Source organism: Gavialis gangeticus, unplaced genomic scaffold, assembly GCF_001723915.1.
Source record: "Gavialis gangeticus isolate Ggan-Ray unplaced genomic scaffold, GavGan_comp1, whole genome shotgun sequence".
In the NCBI taxonomy this organism is placed as follows: Eukaryota; Metazoa; Chordata; order Crocodylia; family Gavialidae; genus Gavialis; species Gavialis gangeticus.
In genome coordinates this window covers 12030357-12043366 of record NW_017729019.1, presented here as the reverse complement: position 1 = coordinate 12043366, position 13010 = coordinate 12030357, and positions in this window count along the sequence as shown.

The window sequence follows — 13010 nt, the reverse complement described above, 5'->3', positions numbered from 1 at the left end:
TCTGGAGGCACTGTATAGTGTCTCAACTAATAGGATGCTTGTACACATTATGTGTTGCTTAGAAACATTTACACGTCACAACATGGCTTCAGGATGAATATACCGCTGCCTTAGAAGCATGTAGATGGGTTCACAACAAACATTTCCTTCACAAAGGAGATCACCTTCTCTGTTGAACTGTTAATGAGAGGAACCAGCTAAATGTTTCAAAGGTCCTGTAGGCTGGGGGTGCAATTTTGCAAAGGACCACTAAAAAACACTGGGAGGTGGGGACCCAACTCTTGCCCAACAGGGACCAGGCCCAGCCAGCTCAAGGACAGACGACAAACCTAGCACTTGGCCATGAGAAGGGCAGACAAGACGGCAAGGGATCATCCAGCACCAACATTTTGTCCAAGAACTGGGAGAAGGCCAAACACAACAAGAATTTCCCCCTTCAGGTAGCTCCTTCCTTGCCCTGGTCACTCCGTAGGTACAAACGCCTGGACTTTTAGGGCCACAGGCTGGCTTGTATAACTGTGGCTTGATAACTATATAGAAACTTTTCATTACTTGCCCAAAATAATTTTCTGGATGGAAAGATTTTGGGTTTCATTTGAAAATAATCAAATAATTGGAACGAACCTCACATCATAAAATTGTAGCTTTGCATTTCTGAGTACTAAGGCCATAATGTAATAATGAATATATTTGTCTTCTTCAGATTGTCATCCTATTAGTGCCTGTGTCTAACATAATCTGCTTTCAGCTAACATCTATTATTAACACACAAATCCAGGGACTGAAATGCATTAAGAAGAAAATTGATTCCCTTGCATGCCTCTGTTTGTCTCGTTAGTTCATTTACCTACCGACGACCCAATGTGCAGTTAATTATGTATAATTTCAGGTACGGCTCTCAGCCCCCCTCTGACGCATCACTGCAGAAAAGAGTTGATGGAGCTCTGCAGAAATTATCTGCCTCGGGGTAAGGGTCCCCTTTCTTACATGCACAGCCCGACTCTGCTGAAACCTCAGCGATGCACTAGTTGGGGGAATATTTTACAAGCAGCCCATAAGCCAGAAGCTATTCGCCTAAACTATTCAGGACCATACTGACAAGCAACAAACACAGCCATAGGAACTGGGCTCAGCACGCAGGCAGAAGCCAGGGCTACACATACTGGGTAGTTTTTCTTGACCTCTGAGCACAACTTCCTCGGCCCAGTCCAGGACAATGCCTGCCACAGCACGGTGCTGACTCAGAAGTGCGCAATGTGTTGAGGAAATTAAACTTTGTCCAGAGGAGAAAGCAGCATTGTTTTATGCCCACAAAAAGGTGAAGGCTAATATTTTCAGCAGGGAGTCATGATTTTGGGAGCTCAGAGGGAGACAACTTAAAGGAGTCCAGCTTTTACAAGGTGCTGAGCACAGACTTGCTGACATAGGAGTCGGTCCTAAATAGGAGTCAGTCCTATTTAATAGGTACAAATGCTAATTGGCTACTCCCTAAAAATTCAAGCACACAAGTATCACTCATTGCCTGAAAATGAAGGCACCAATTCTTACTTCTGTTGTGTGCGGGGAACCCACTGAGCTGTGTGGGAGCTGGGCCTACGCACAGATTGTTCCCCACATCAGTTTTCTTACCCCGATTTTTCCAGAGAGATTTGACCGGACATGTTAAACCTCCCGCAGAGAAATGAAGGTCAGGACTCGGTCCAGCATGTTAGTGCACTGGTTAATGCATAAGCGGCACATCTCTGTGCAGAAGGCCAGTCTGCCTTTCTATTTGGAATAAAATCCATTAGCTGGCAAATCAGCTCCCGAAACCGAGCGTTGCCTCAAAATCTGTTCGGAGCAGTCAGCAGTGGGCTGTGTTGCATAGCAAACCAGAGAAACATTTTACATTTGCTCTCCAAGTGTTTTTCCTTCACAAAGTAATTAAATGTGCAACAAAATAAAGTAGAAAGGCAGCCAGCATTTTTCAGAGCAGCAAGAGTAGACTGCTTTTTCTCTCCATTTTGTTGTTTTGTGTACTTGGGAGACACAGAGATGCACACAAATGCCCAGATCTTCTGAAGCCTTTCAGAAAGTTAGGAGATGGGGGAACTTCAAAAGGCTTGGAGTCCAGAAAACAGTCCGTGGTGAAGCTGGTCTTTCACATCATCCAACCCGAGCCTGCAGCAATGAGGTTGTAGACAGTGGATGAACGGGCTCTCTCCAGAGACTTCCCAGCATCTCCGCGGCCCCGAGTACCATGAGAACCGATTTCCCCCAGTGCAGGAATCATTTCTAGTCCCCGAATCTGCCTGAATATTTCTACATCTGATTGCTTCAGCTAGCGTTTATGTCTGGAAACAGGACAAGTCTAGGGACGGAGGTGAAACTAATGCTGTCACTCATACGGCATGCAAGCTCCTAGCCTTATTTATTCCAAAATATTTCACGGACCCCTCTAGAGAATCTGTAAAAATTGCAAGGGCATCACATTTTCCAGCACAGAGAGTGTCTATTGGGCCTGGATGCTGGCTGTATCAACCTAAATGGGGTTTTTTTGTGTGTACAACACCCAGCACAAAAAGGGTCCTGCTCTGCACAGGATCTCATTGCAAACCCCGTAATAAAAATGCAGGAGCAGGTTGGGGGGGACGGGGGACTACAGAGATTTGCAGACATAGAAAATAATGCTGAGTTTAGGGACCCAGTGCAATTATTTCCCTATAGGAAGAGATCACACGGAAGTAGCTACATTCTCTTGCCTTTATGCTGACAGTAAAAAATAGCCCTAAATAACACCTCCTGCCCTAGTCCAACTGAAATACAGCGAGTAGTAATGACACTATTATTTTTCATGTTGAGAGGGACTTTAAATTATTTACAAAGCTACCAACAAAACGTTCCATATGTTTGGCATACATTTTGTCTCTCTCACCCTCCCTCCCCCCGCCCCCCATTTTGGGAATAAATTTATCCTCCCAAATAAAAAAGGGCACCCTCATGTATCATTTCAGTCTCGCCCAGAGCCGAGAAATATGCTGCAGTTGACTCCTGCTGGCTACGAACACCGGCTCATCCAAGAAGCTTCGTTTCTTTGCTCACAGGTAAATTGGCTGCTTATCCATTCACCTCCTCCCCCCACCTGCATCATCTCCTTCGTACCCAGTCTGCATCCCCATCCTTGCGGGGCTGACACATAAGAAATAGCTGAGCCCGGTGTAGGAAGAGAAGTGTAATCAAAACTAATGAGTTTATCCTTGGGCAACTGGCTCCATAATGGGTTTTTTGGGTTTGTTTGTTTGTTTTGGGTAGCCACTGGAGCCGTTCAGTCCAGGGGGCTTGTCACTCTTCTACGAGCAACAAAACGAGCCGGCTCTGACATCTCATTGATTACCCTTGGGAGGCCAAACACAGCAGGGCTGGGTGCAGCACGTGAGGGTGGCTGGCACTGGGGGTTGTTTTTGCGCAGTGGAGCTGGATGCTGTGGAAAGAGCCCCTCTGTGTTCACAATCACCTGCTGGGGTCCCAGGGGACAGTCCCTCTGCTCACGCAAGCAGACAGCCTGCCATGCTGATCCTGGTCAGCGTGGGAGGAGGAGGGAGGGCAGGGGTAAGGCAGCTGGGTCATTTCAGAGGACAGGTTGGTACGTAGTAAGAAGCTGTCACGTGGGGAGCATGAGAACGGGGCTGGGTGTGCACGGATAGGCGACCCCAGCCTCAGAGCACAGCTGGGCACACCGCGGGCATCTCTTTGTTAGCTTCTGGATGCTTGATGCAAGCATTGTGCCATGGAAACACTCCCTGCACTGGCATATCAAGTGGCGAAAGGATGCCCAGGACTGCCGGGTGCTAGTCACTTGCTCTCTGCCTCAGTTTCCCCAGCCATTAAAGGAACAGAACATGTGCTTTCCTAACACGGACAAGCATAGGCTAATCTCTGTGCCAGCCAAAGGGTTTACGCTCTTATTGATAATGCTGGCTCTCAGGGGACTCAAGGTCCAAGAGAACATAGCACGAGTCTCTCCCACCATGGCCCCTTGTGCAGCCTCAGTCTGCGATACCTTTCTTACAAAAATAAAAACAGGCCAAGAACAAGTTAATCTGCCCCATTTTGGTAGGAGAACAATTAAGCTTTGGAAAGCTTTGTCCAACATATATCTTCTGCCCAAATGCAGGGGAGCTGGACTTGATGATCTCCAGAGGTCCCTTCTTGGCCTTAACATCTATCAATGTTTTATGCTCTAAACTTTAGGGAGGCTGTGATGGTCTCTTACCCTAAGTTAGCATTGTACCTAACATGCCAGGAGCACATCTTGGATCACATGTCTAGGTGCTGATGTAGGAATACCGAGATGATAAAATTATACCCATTTTACTGATAGGGAATCTGAGGCAGACAGAGAAAAAAGAAGATTTGTCCAAGATAAAAAAGTAAGTGAGTAGCAAAGCCAGAAAAAAATGACTCAAAAATCTCAACTTAGAGCCCCCTGTTTTAAGCCCAAGTCAGCATCCTTTCCTTATGGCTTTTTTTTAAGCACAGAAGCTCCTGGCAGTAGTTCTTGTATTATAGTGGTGTCATAAATATTGGGAGTTATGGTACATTGCAGCAGACACACTATTCAGTGCTGAGCTGGTTTGAATTTAATAGGAAATCAGGTTAGCAGTAGCGCTAAGACAACTGTCAGGAGACAGCTCCGGTTTTCGCCTGGTTTGCTTTCTGTCTATTTGTGCTATTTGACCTCTGTGTGTGCAGCCACATAGCAATTAGCAAATCATCTCGGGGCATAACCCACCCCAAGGGCCACTGCTGCCTTTCAAGTGACTTGGCTGCAGTAATAAACAATTAGCCAGAGTCACAAAGCAGCTTTCGAGAGAATTTTTAAAATCTAATTTTACCCCAAGGTCCCTCAAGTTGCCCGTGGTAAATCCACCTGTTCACTCTGCCTACTCGCTGAATTTATCCCTGCAAGCCCCTCCTTGGGCACATATGGTCCGGTCTGCTTACGGTGCCAGAGGGGACAGGGCTGCATGGGTCGAGGCTCAGGGGATTCAAATGCATACCTTCCACTTTTCATGGAAGTGCCCTAACCACTAGGCTGTTGGAGGTTGGATGGGCACTCCAACCTCCTGCTGAAGCTGACCCGGACTATTTCTTCTTATTAAACGGTGGCAAATGTACAATGCACAAACAGTCCTGGTAGCAGGGAGCACACCCCACCCTCTCCCCAGGCCATACCAGCTTCACCAGCTACAAGAATCACCCCCACTCTTGCTAGTCAGTCTGGGGCCAGGGCTGTATATGCATGCAACAGAGCTGGCAGATTGTTCTGGTGAAGCGATTTTTTTCTATTAGAAAATGTTGCTTCATCAAAACCAGAATTGCTTGCAAGAAATGGGCTATCTTGTTAGATTCTGCATACTGCAGAACCTCCCCACTCCCCACAGTATCCTTTGCATACAGGGCAGCCCCATTTGGGGTGCACAAATCCCTCTGTTTGGTGCATTCCTGCTAGCTTCCATTCTGTGGCCCTTTTAAGGATCTCAAGGAACTTGGCAAACAATTCATTTGGCTTTCTGGTGCTTGCAGATCATCGCAACACCTGCTGACACACAGCTCCAACTCTGGAGCAACATGAGGCTCTGCAATCCAGTGCGATGCTTAAGTGGAGGATGCAAAGACAACTGGAGACTCTAAATCTCCTAGGCTTGCAATTTGAACAAGACATTGGGATGGAGGCACTAGCTTTTATGAAAATGATCACCAGATTTTGGATGGCCAGGAACTCTGCTTTTCCTCTGCAGGGAAAGGAACCGTCAGCAGTACGGTGCTGGCACTCCAGCAACTTACTTCCAGTCTCTTCCTGTAGCCTGCAGAGTTTCTGCACAGCCTGCCTCCAACTGAGTTGGCTGAGTCCTGCTTAGCTCAAGAGATCTGGCAAGAACAAAACCGTAGGCAGAACATTTGCTGCTACAAACACAGGGCTTTGTGGGTGTAACGGCAGTGCCCTCGATTGATAACCTGGCCCTTTTATTCACTCACAATTGTGCTGTGTGGGGTTATCACAAAGGAAGACAAATAAATACGTACTACACCAGCCCTCACCCTACACCACCTTTATGAAATACTGGAGAGCGTCTGCAGAGCTGCTGCAGGTATAAAGTGTTTGCTATGAATCTTGTTGCTCCTAGTATTAGAACATTTACAGAAGTAATACGATTTATAGAGAAAATTTTATTTCCCACTGGTGTCATGTAAATGTAATCTGTATTCGCTCTATGGAATCCTTTTTAAATACTTTACATTCTGTTACCAAGAATGGAAAACATGTTCTTTCCAGACAGGACACCCACATGTAGAAAGATCAGAAATGAAGGCAGCAGACCTGTAAGCCATAAGTTACTGATCAGCTGAACCCTGGGCAGCTCCACTTTGACTTGTCCTGGGTTTTTATGAGTATACTAAAAGCAAACATTTCACAGCACACTCATGAATCCTGATGTTCAGGATACAAACAGTACATCTCTGCCAGTTATATGGGCTCAGGAAATAAACCTACCTGAAACAGCACTTCTGATTAAAAGGAATAAAACCTCAAGTACATGAAAAGACATTTGAACTGGCGGGAAAAGCTGCGACCTGCAGTATATTTATCCGTACTGTTTAACAGATGGCAATAGGAGGAGGGAAGGCTTCAAGGAAAGGATGGGGACATTTCAAAAGGAAAACTTAATGATCTACTTTTGGATAATTCAACCTGATTTACACTTCATGTGAACTGAAATTAAAAGCTAAAGTCTGTAGTCTTACCCCAGGTTTGCACAGTTCTTCTTATTTACCCAGTAACGTTTCCAAAGGAAAAAACTGGCACAGCAATTCCTAGGAAAGCAGAAATAGGTTTGACTATGATTCTCCAGACACGCTATGGCAATCAAAGCCACAATTAAGATGGTAAAATTAATACATATTTAACTATCAGATGCACAAGAAATAAATGGACATCAATGCATTGCCTCCCCTGTACTCATTTTGTTGGGCTTCAGACAGCAGAGACAGGTGGCCCCAGAAGGACAGAGAAGGCATTCGCTCTGAAATTTTGTCTGACCAAGGTGGCAAAGGGGCCATTTTTAAGGAAAAGTGATAAACCCTCATTTATGGGTAGCTAAAGCATGCTACGCCGCCTTCTTAGCAATGGATTCACGCCAGCCAAACTTTTTCTCCTTTGCAGCTAGAACAGTGTTAAGGGTTATTTTTTCCCCTCCCTGAAAAATTAAAAAAAACCCTTTCATTTTAGTCTGAAACCTAGGATAAAAAATGAAAAATATTTCCATCAACCGAGAAGCTGACAGCACGACAAATTCCAGTCCCGTCACTGGCTCCCCTTTTCATGGGAGCAAGAATATGTATGTACCTGTATTTGCATGGCTGCTGCAGAATCCATGGAACATTTTGTATTATAATGGTACGTGTGTCAACTAGATACACAGTCTGCAAGCACTCCAGTCAGTCAGCTCTGGAGTGGAAAGCACCACTTTAAAGGCAAGGTTTAAAATGGGGAAGAAACTCTTCATTTGGGGAAAGAGTTTGGAGAGCAGTATAGACATTTTAACATTTGTTCATTCATTCAGTCCCACAGATTTCCAGTACATAACTCTAGGCAGAGCCATCCAGGGCTCTGCACTCCTTACCAATCAAAGCTACAAGAAAAGCACATACAGGATTGCTAATATCCCCACCCCACCCATCCCAGCCCATCTCCTCCTCTCCCTGGAGAAAAGAAAGAGGTAAAGTTTGCAGCAAGCCCAGAAAGATAGCAGACCTGGGCTCTGGCAGACCCAGGGGCACTAGGAACATTTTCAAGCATGCAGAGCCCCTGTCAGGGAATGCCCCATCAATAGCTACCTCCCAATTATACCAAGGGACTCCAGTGTAAGCATCCACCGACTCTGGGTATGTGCAGTGGGGTGAGAGGCCAACTCGCAGAGGTCCAGGCTCCACCTCAGATGCTTCAAATTCTACTCAAAAGCCTGGTGCAGGCAGAAGTGCTCTGGCCTAATTGATGTCAGTGCCTGGCAAACCCTTCTCCAGCAACAGTAGGGCAATACTTGAGGAAAGGGGCAATATCTAGGGTGCAGGGTGAGCAGGCTAGCAGCACAGCTCTGTCTGAGACAGGAGCAGCAGAATGGGTGTAAGATCCAGGGAATGGGGCCAAAGAAGGGTATGGGGGAGGATCTGGAGGTAAGGTCAGGCAACGAGTGGGAACTTAGCAGCTTGACTGAGCTGTGCAGTTTCCTAAGGGTAAGGGACAGTCCACCTTCAAATAGTTTGTGAACCCCAGAGTGTTCCTGCCTGCTTTCTCTTGCATCTATAGTGAGGCCTCGTGTGCTTGCACGCGGTGAGCAAACACCGCTGTTTTGGAGCCCAGCCGTGCACATAGCTGTGCAGCCACGTACAAAGGAAGGGCGCAGCACGAGCCGCGGTCCACAATCTCTCCCCCAGCCCAGAGCTTGCAGAGAGACGACACTCCTGCTCCCCCAGCCCCTTCAGTCGAAGGCTGCTGCTCTCCTTGTGCTGAATGCATCCAGGCCGCTGGGTAGCATCAGCCACGTCCACCTGTTCCAGTGGCTTTGTGCCCGCTCACAAGTCAGTCGGGTTGTGCTGCCAACGCACAGGTACCAATCAACGTGGGATGCAAGGGGCAGCTCATGTCCATCCTGTAAAACCCTTGTCTCCTGCCGGGACTCTCTATAGCCATGCTGCCGCCGCACCACATGTCTCGCTGCTGTTGACCCTTGCTGTGGGTACAGATCCATGTGCTGCTGCCAAGAGAACAGGTTGCCTTGCCCTGGCTGCTGGGGGGGACCAATTAATACCACTTGGTTTGTCAATGTTTTTGTCACCTGAGGGCATCATTCTTTGGCAGTCGGTCGGAAAGTGAAACCCATGCAAAGAACAAGGCTGCAGACGTCCTGACCCTCCCTTTGGCAGGCCTGGCAGAGGCCAGGGCTTGAATGCTGCTCTCAGCCCTGGACAGGGCTACTCCAGGGCTCCTGTCAGTGCTGCCTGGGAAGCTGCCTTCTCATTGCTCTGTAAACAGGGGCCAGTCAACTGCAAAGCAGTGAAGACATCAAGTTGGTGTCCTCCCTTGGACAAGTACAGGACTTGGGGCTTCGGTCTCATCTCAACTGCTGCAGTGGAAACTGGGCTCAGGCAGCACAGCCATACTCACCATGCACACTTGTTGCAATGATGAGAAGGAAGGCAAATAAATTAACCTGAACATAGCCTCTGCAGTTAGATCCTTTGGCTTTCATTTCTTTCTTTGCTGCTCATCATCTTACAATTTACAGTTAAGTATTCTGACCGAAACACGTTCCCACCTGCAAGGCAGGTATATCATCCTCCTGTGATGACACTAAACACCTGGTGCTTATGCCCACTTCCATTGCTGTCAGTGGGAAGTGGGGCTAAGTGCCTTGGCTTTGTGTGTAAATAACAGTGATCAAGAAGATGCCTTTAGGAATGAGGTTTTTAATGGAGAAGATGTTTTTACTTATTATCTACAAAGACTTGAGGATGGTCACAGGACCCCAGGAAAGGGGCTTCATAGGAGAGACTGTCAAGTCCACAGAGCCAACAGAGCAGAAGGAGGCAGGATGAATGGAAGAGGAGCAGGCGCAACAGGATCCAGACTGGTGAGCAGAGAACGGCTGCCCAAGAGCTACTTAGGATGGGAAGTTCAATGCCACTTCTCCAGCAAAAGCTAGAGATTGGCTCTCTGCTGAGAGACAAAGTCCCCCAACCCTGCCCACCTTTAACTGCTGCACTTCCAGGAGCCTTCAAGTGCATTACTCAGGTAGGATCACTCATGAAGCATCTTTGCTGAGATTCCTAAAAACTACTGGAAAGACTAAAAAAGAAAAAGAAAAAAAGAGCAGTGCTTTAGGTAAACCACCCTGCAAATAAATTCCCTATTTCTGATGATGCTACAATATATTTCAAGCTACTTTGCAAAGGCCATGAAATGTGAGACCTCAATACACAGGGAAGTACCTATCTCCTCACTAAGTAACATGGCTTGTCTCACAAAGGTCTGCATAAGACCGAGTGGCGGCGGGATCTTATCACTGCAGCATGGTGTGTCTTCCTTCTCTAAATGAAGAACAACAGATACTTATAACTTTCTTAAATCTCTGGATAAATTTAAGGGGTAAAAATTAAATGTCTGAGCCTCTCTTCAGGTCAGGGGCTGCTGAATCAAGTCAGCCTAGCACTTTAGATCTGGTCCTTAGAAGCAGATTCTGGCATTTGTGCTTTCAATGTGTCCTGGCATTTCAGAGAGGAGAGAGACAGGGAAAGAAGAAGCCTGCCTGGTACCAGACCCAGGCTGCCAGTGCAGCTCTGTCCTTTCCAGGGCTGTAGGCAGCGACACTTCTTTTGACATATATCTTAGTGCTACAACTCCCACAACCTCCTGCGCACACAGTCCCGTGGATCTTACTGCTGGGGACTTCTTTGTTTTTCTGCCAATGACCTTTGCTTCAAATGGATACAAGTCCACCCCCAAGCCAGTGGAGTGAGGTGGGTTTCCACCATCCATCCTAAATGCCCCCTTGGGCAGTAGGAGAAGTGGACTTCGTATATTATATAAACTATATTATACAATGCTGTAGTTTCTTCCTCCACTCCATGCTCCCCTGCTCTCTCCTTGATGCCTATGCCTTTCAGATAACATCAAGCATTTAAGTCCACGTTAGCCCTGCTTCTCACTGAAGTGCACATCATTAGTCCCTTGAAGCTGCCTCTTAAACCTGCATGTTCCCCTCTCCTTTGGGAATCCACGCTGCCTGGTATGACATGTTCAATACAGATTTGAGCTCTGGGAGATGAAAGACTTTGGAGAGAAAAAACAAAGAGTCCAGCGGATGCAGGAGCAATTCCTGCCGCCACTTTTCACACCAAAGAGGTATTTGGGGAGAGCAGGCAATTAGTTCCTTATTTCCTCCTCCTGGAAGAAGCAGCACTCGGAGAGAGTAATGCAAACAGCAACGACCAGATCATGGTAAGCCTGAAGGATAGGGGGTGGGAGAAGGGTTTTTTCATGAGCTCCTAGAAATACTGTACCTAGTTTTGACAAGTGCCAATAAAATGAAATGAAGAGAAGGGATTTGAGGAGATCCAATATTATTAAGTTTATCCGTGGCATAGACAGAGAACAAGGCACACGTTAGTTAATGTGTGTGTGAGAATTCACGGACAAAGCCCTGGCTAGAGGAAGACGGGGAGAGCGCCGCAGATGGCTTCCTGTCACAGGGAAAGGGATTTTCTGTGCAGATTTAGGAACACAAGGGCCTTTTCATTTCTATTTGCTGAAGGACTTTCTTCAGTGCAGAGCAATTCAGGTTGGAGAGATGCTGGCTTGCCTCAGTGCGAGGGGAGGCACTGCCACATTTGCTGAGCGGTCTCCCAGGATGGCCCCAACCCCATACATAGTCTAGGGGCAGGGCAGTTTGTGTGCGTGCGTGTGGGGCCAGGAGGGCAGGATGGGATTTGGTCCTCTCACAGCCTTGTTTCCAAAAGAGACCCTGCAGACGGTGTTGAGAGGGCTCCAGGGCCTTGGCTCAGAGCTCAGACATCTTTAAACAGGGACCCTTGTGCTCTCTTGGTCTGTTCTTCAAGAGCATCTCACCTCTAGGCCCGATCTGACACTGTCATCTTCCCTCATTTTGGCGTAGAGAGGCTACCACGTGCAAAGATGCTAGGATGGGTTGTTCTTTAGATCACCTCCAAGCAGTAAGGGAGGTGGGATGAATGCACCACAGTAGGATCAGTCCTCAGCACGGGCCCTTTGACAGGACCTTGGGCCCAGGTCAGCTCAGACCTGTAACAAGCTGCCTTCTGCAATAGCTCACATTGAAAATGAATTTTATATGAGCATATTGCAAGCACGCTCAGGGCTGGCTTGTCAGCTCAGGATTATATCTCAGCTTACCTGGCCTCACTTACCACCAAACCGGCTACCGCATGGTTGTTACTATATTTGCCCTTACTATCTTGCCCATCTGATAGGGCAATATTGCTTTTAAAGATGAGGTGACAAAGGCCTGAGCTGAAGACACCTCACGTCGTCTGCACTAGAGGCTTTACAACAACCTCCTTCCCTGTCCTTTATTCTGCTCCTGGGCCGGCTTCTGCCAAGTGCCACATCCCCTGCCAGAGCTCCTGCAAGCTGGAGCCTTCTTGTGAAACCTGTAAGGCAGGGACAGAGAGGCTTTGGGAAGCCACCACCACTCCCTGCGAAGGAGAAACTGCTCACATTGGCCCTGAACTCCTCCATATTGAAACATCTCAGGTTCAGGCTTTCGTAGGAGCTTGCGAATAATGCATGTTGCCTAGTACCTACCAGGGCAAGTAATGGATCAGCTGGGAATCAGGCACTTACATCTGGAAAGAACTCATGTTAATGTACTCCTCTCTCATCCTCTATTACTCGCAGAGATTCAGAAAAGCTGTTTGCAGCCTAAAAATATGTCTCAGCGATGATGAAAGTCAGCTAAAGCGCGGTTTGCTCACTGACATTAATTCCAAGAGGACTTAGCCAGGCTCCTCTTTTCCTGCTTTGATTTCTTCCTCCCCCAGTGAGCATGGGCCTTGCGTAAGCTGGCTAGGCAGAAACCCTGGCTGCCTGCATCTCCGGGGCAGGGGAGCCTGAGCAGCCCCAGGGCACGTTGCCTTCCTCCTGCCCCAGCTATGCTGGGTGGTGCTGCCCCGACCTGGGAAGCACATGCCTGAGGTGGAAGGATAACCTGCTTTCCTTGGCCTTCAATCTCTCTGCCAAGATGACCAGCCAAAGGGCCTGTGGTAGATACAGACTTGAGCTAGAGAGCATGTGGGTATCTGCATGTGTGACTTGGAATAGGAGATCCCGTGTTGCTCTCTCACCGCTCCCCCCCCCCATGAAGCTGGCCGACTGTACCAGTCTAAAAGACTCTGCTTTTGCACCCTCCCGGCTGAGGATCTTGGTGCAGCCGAGA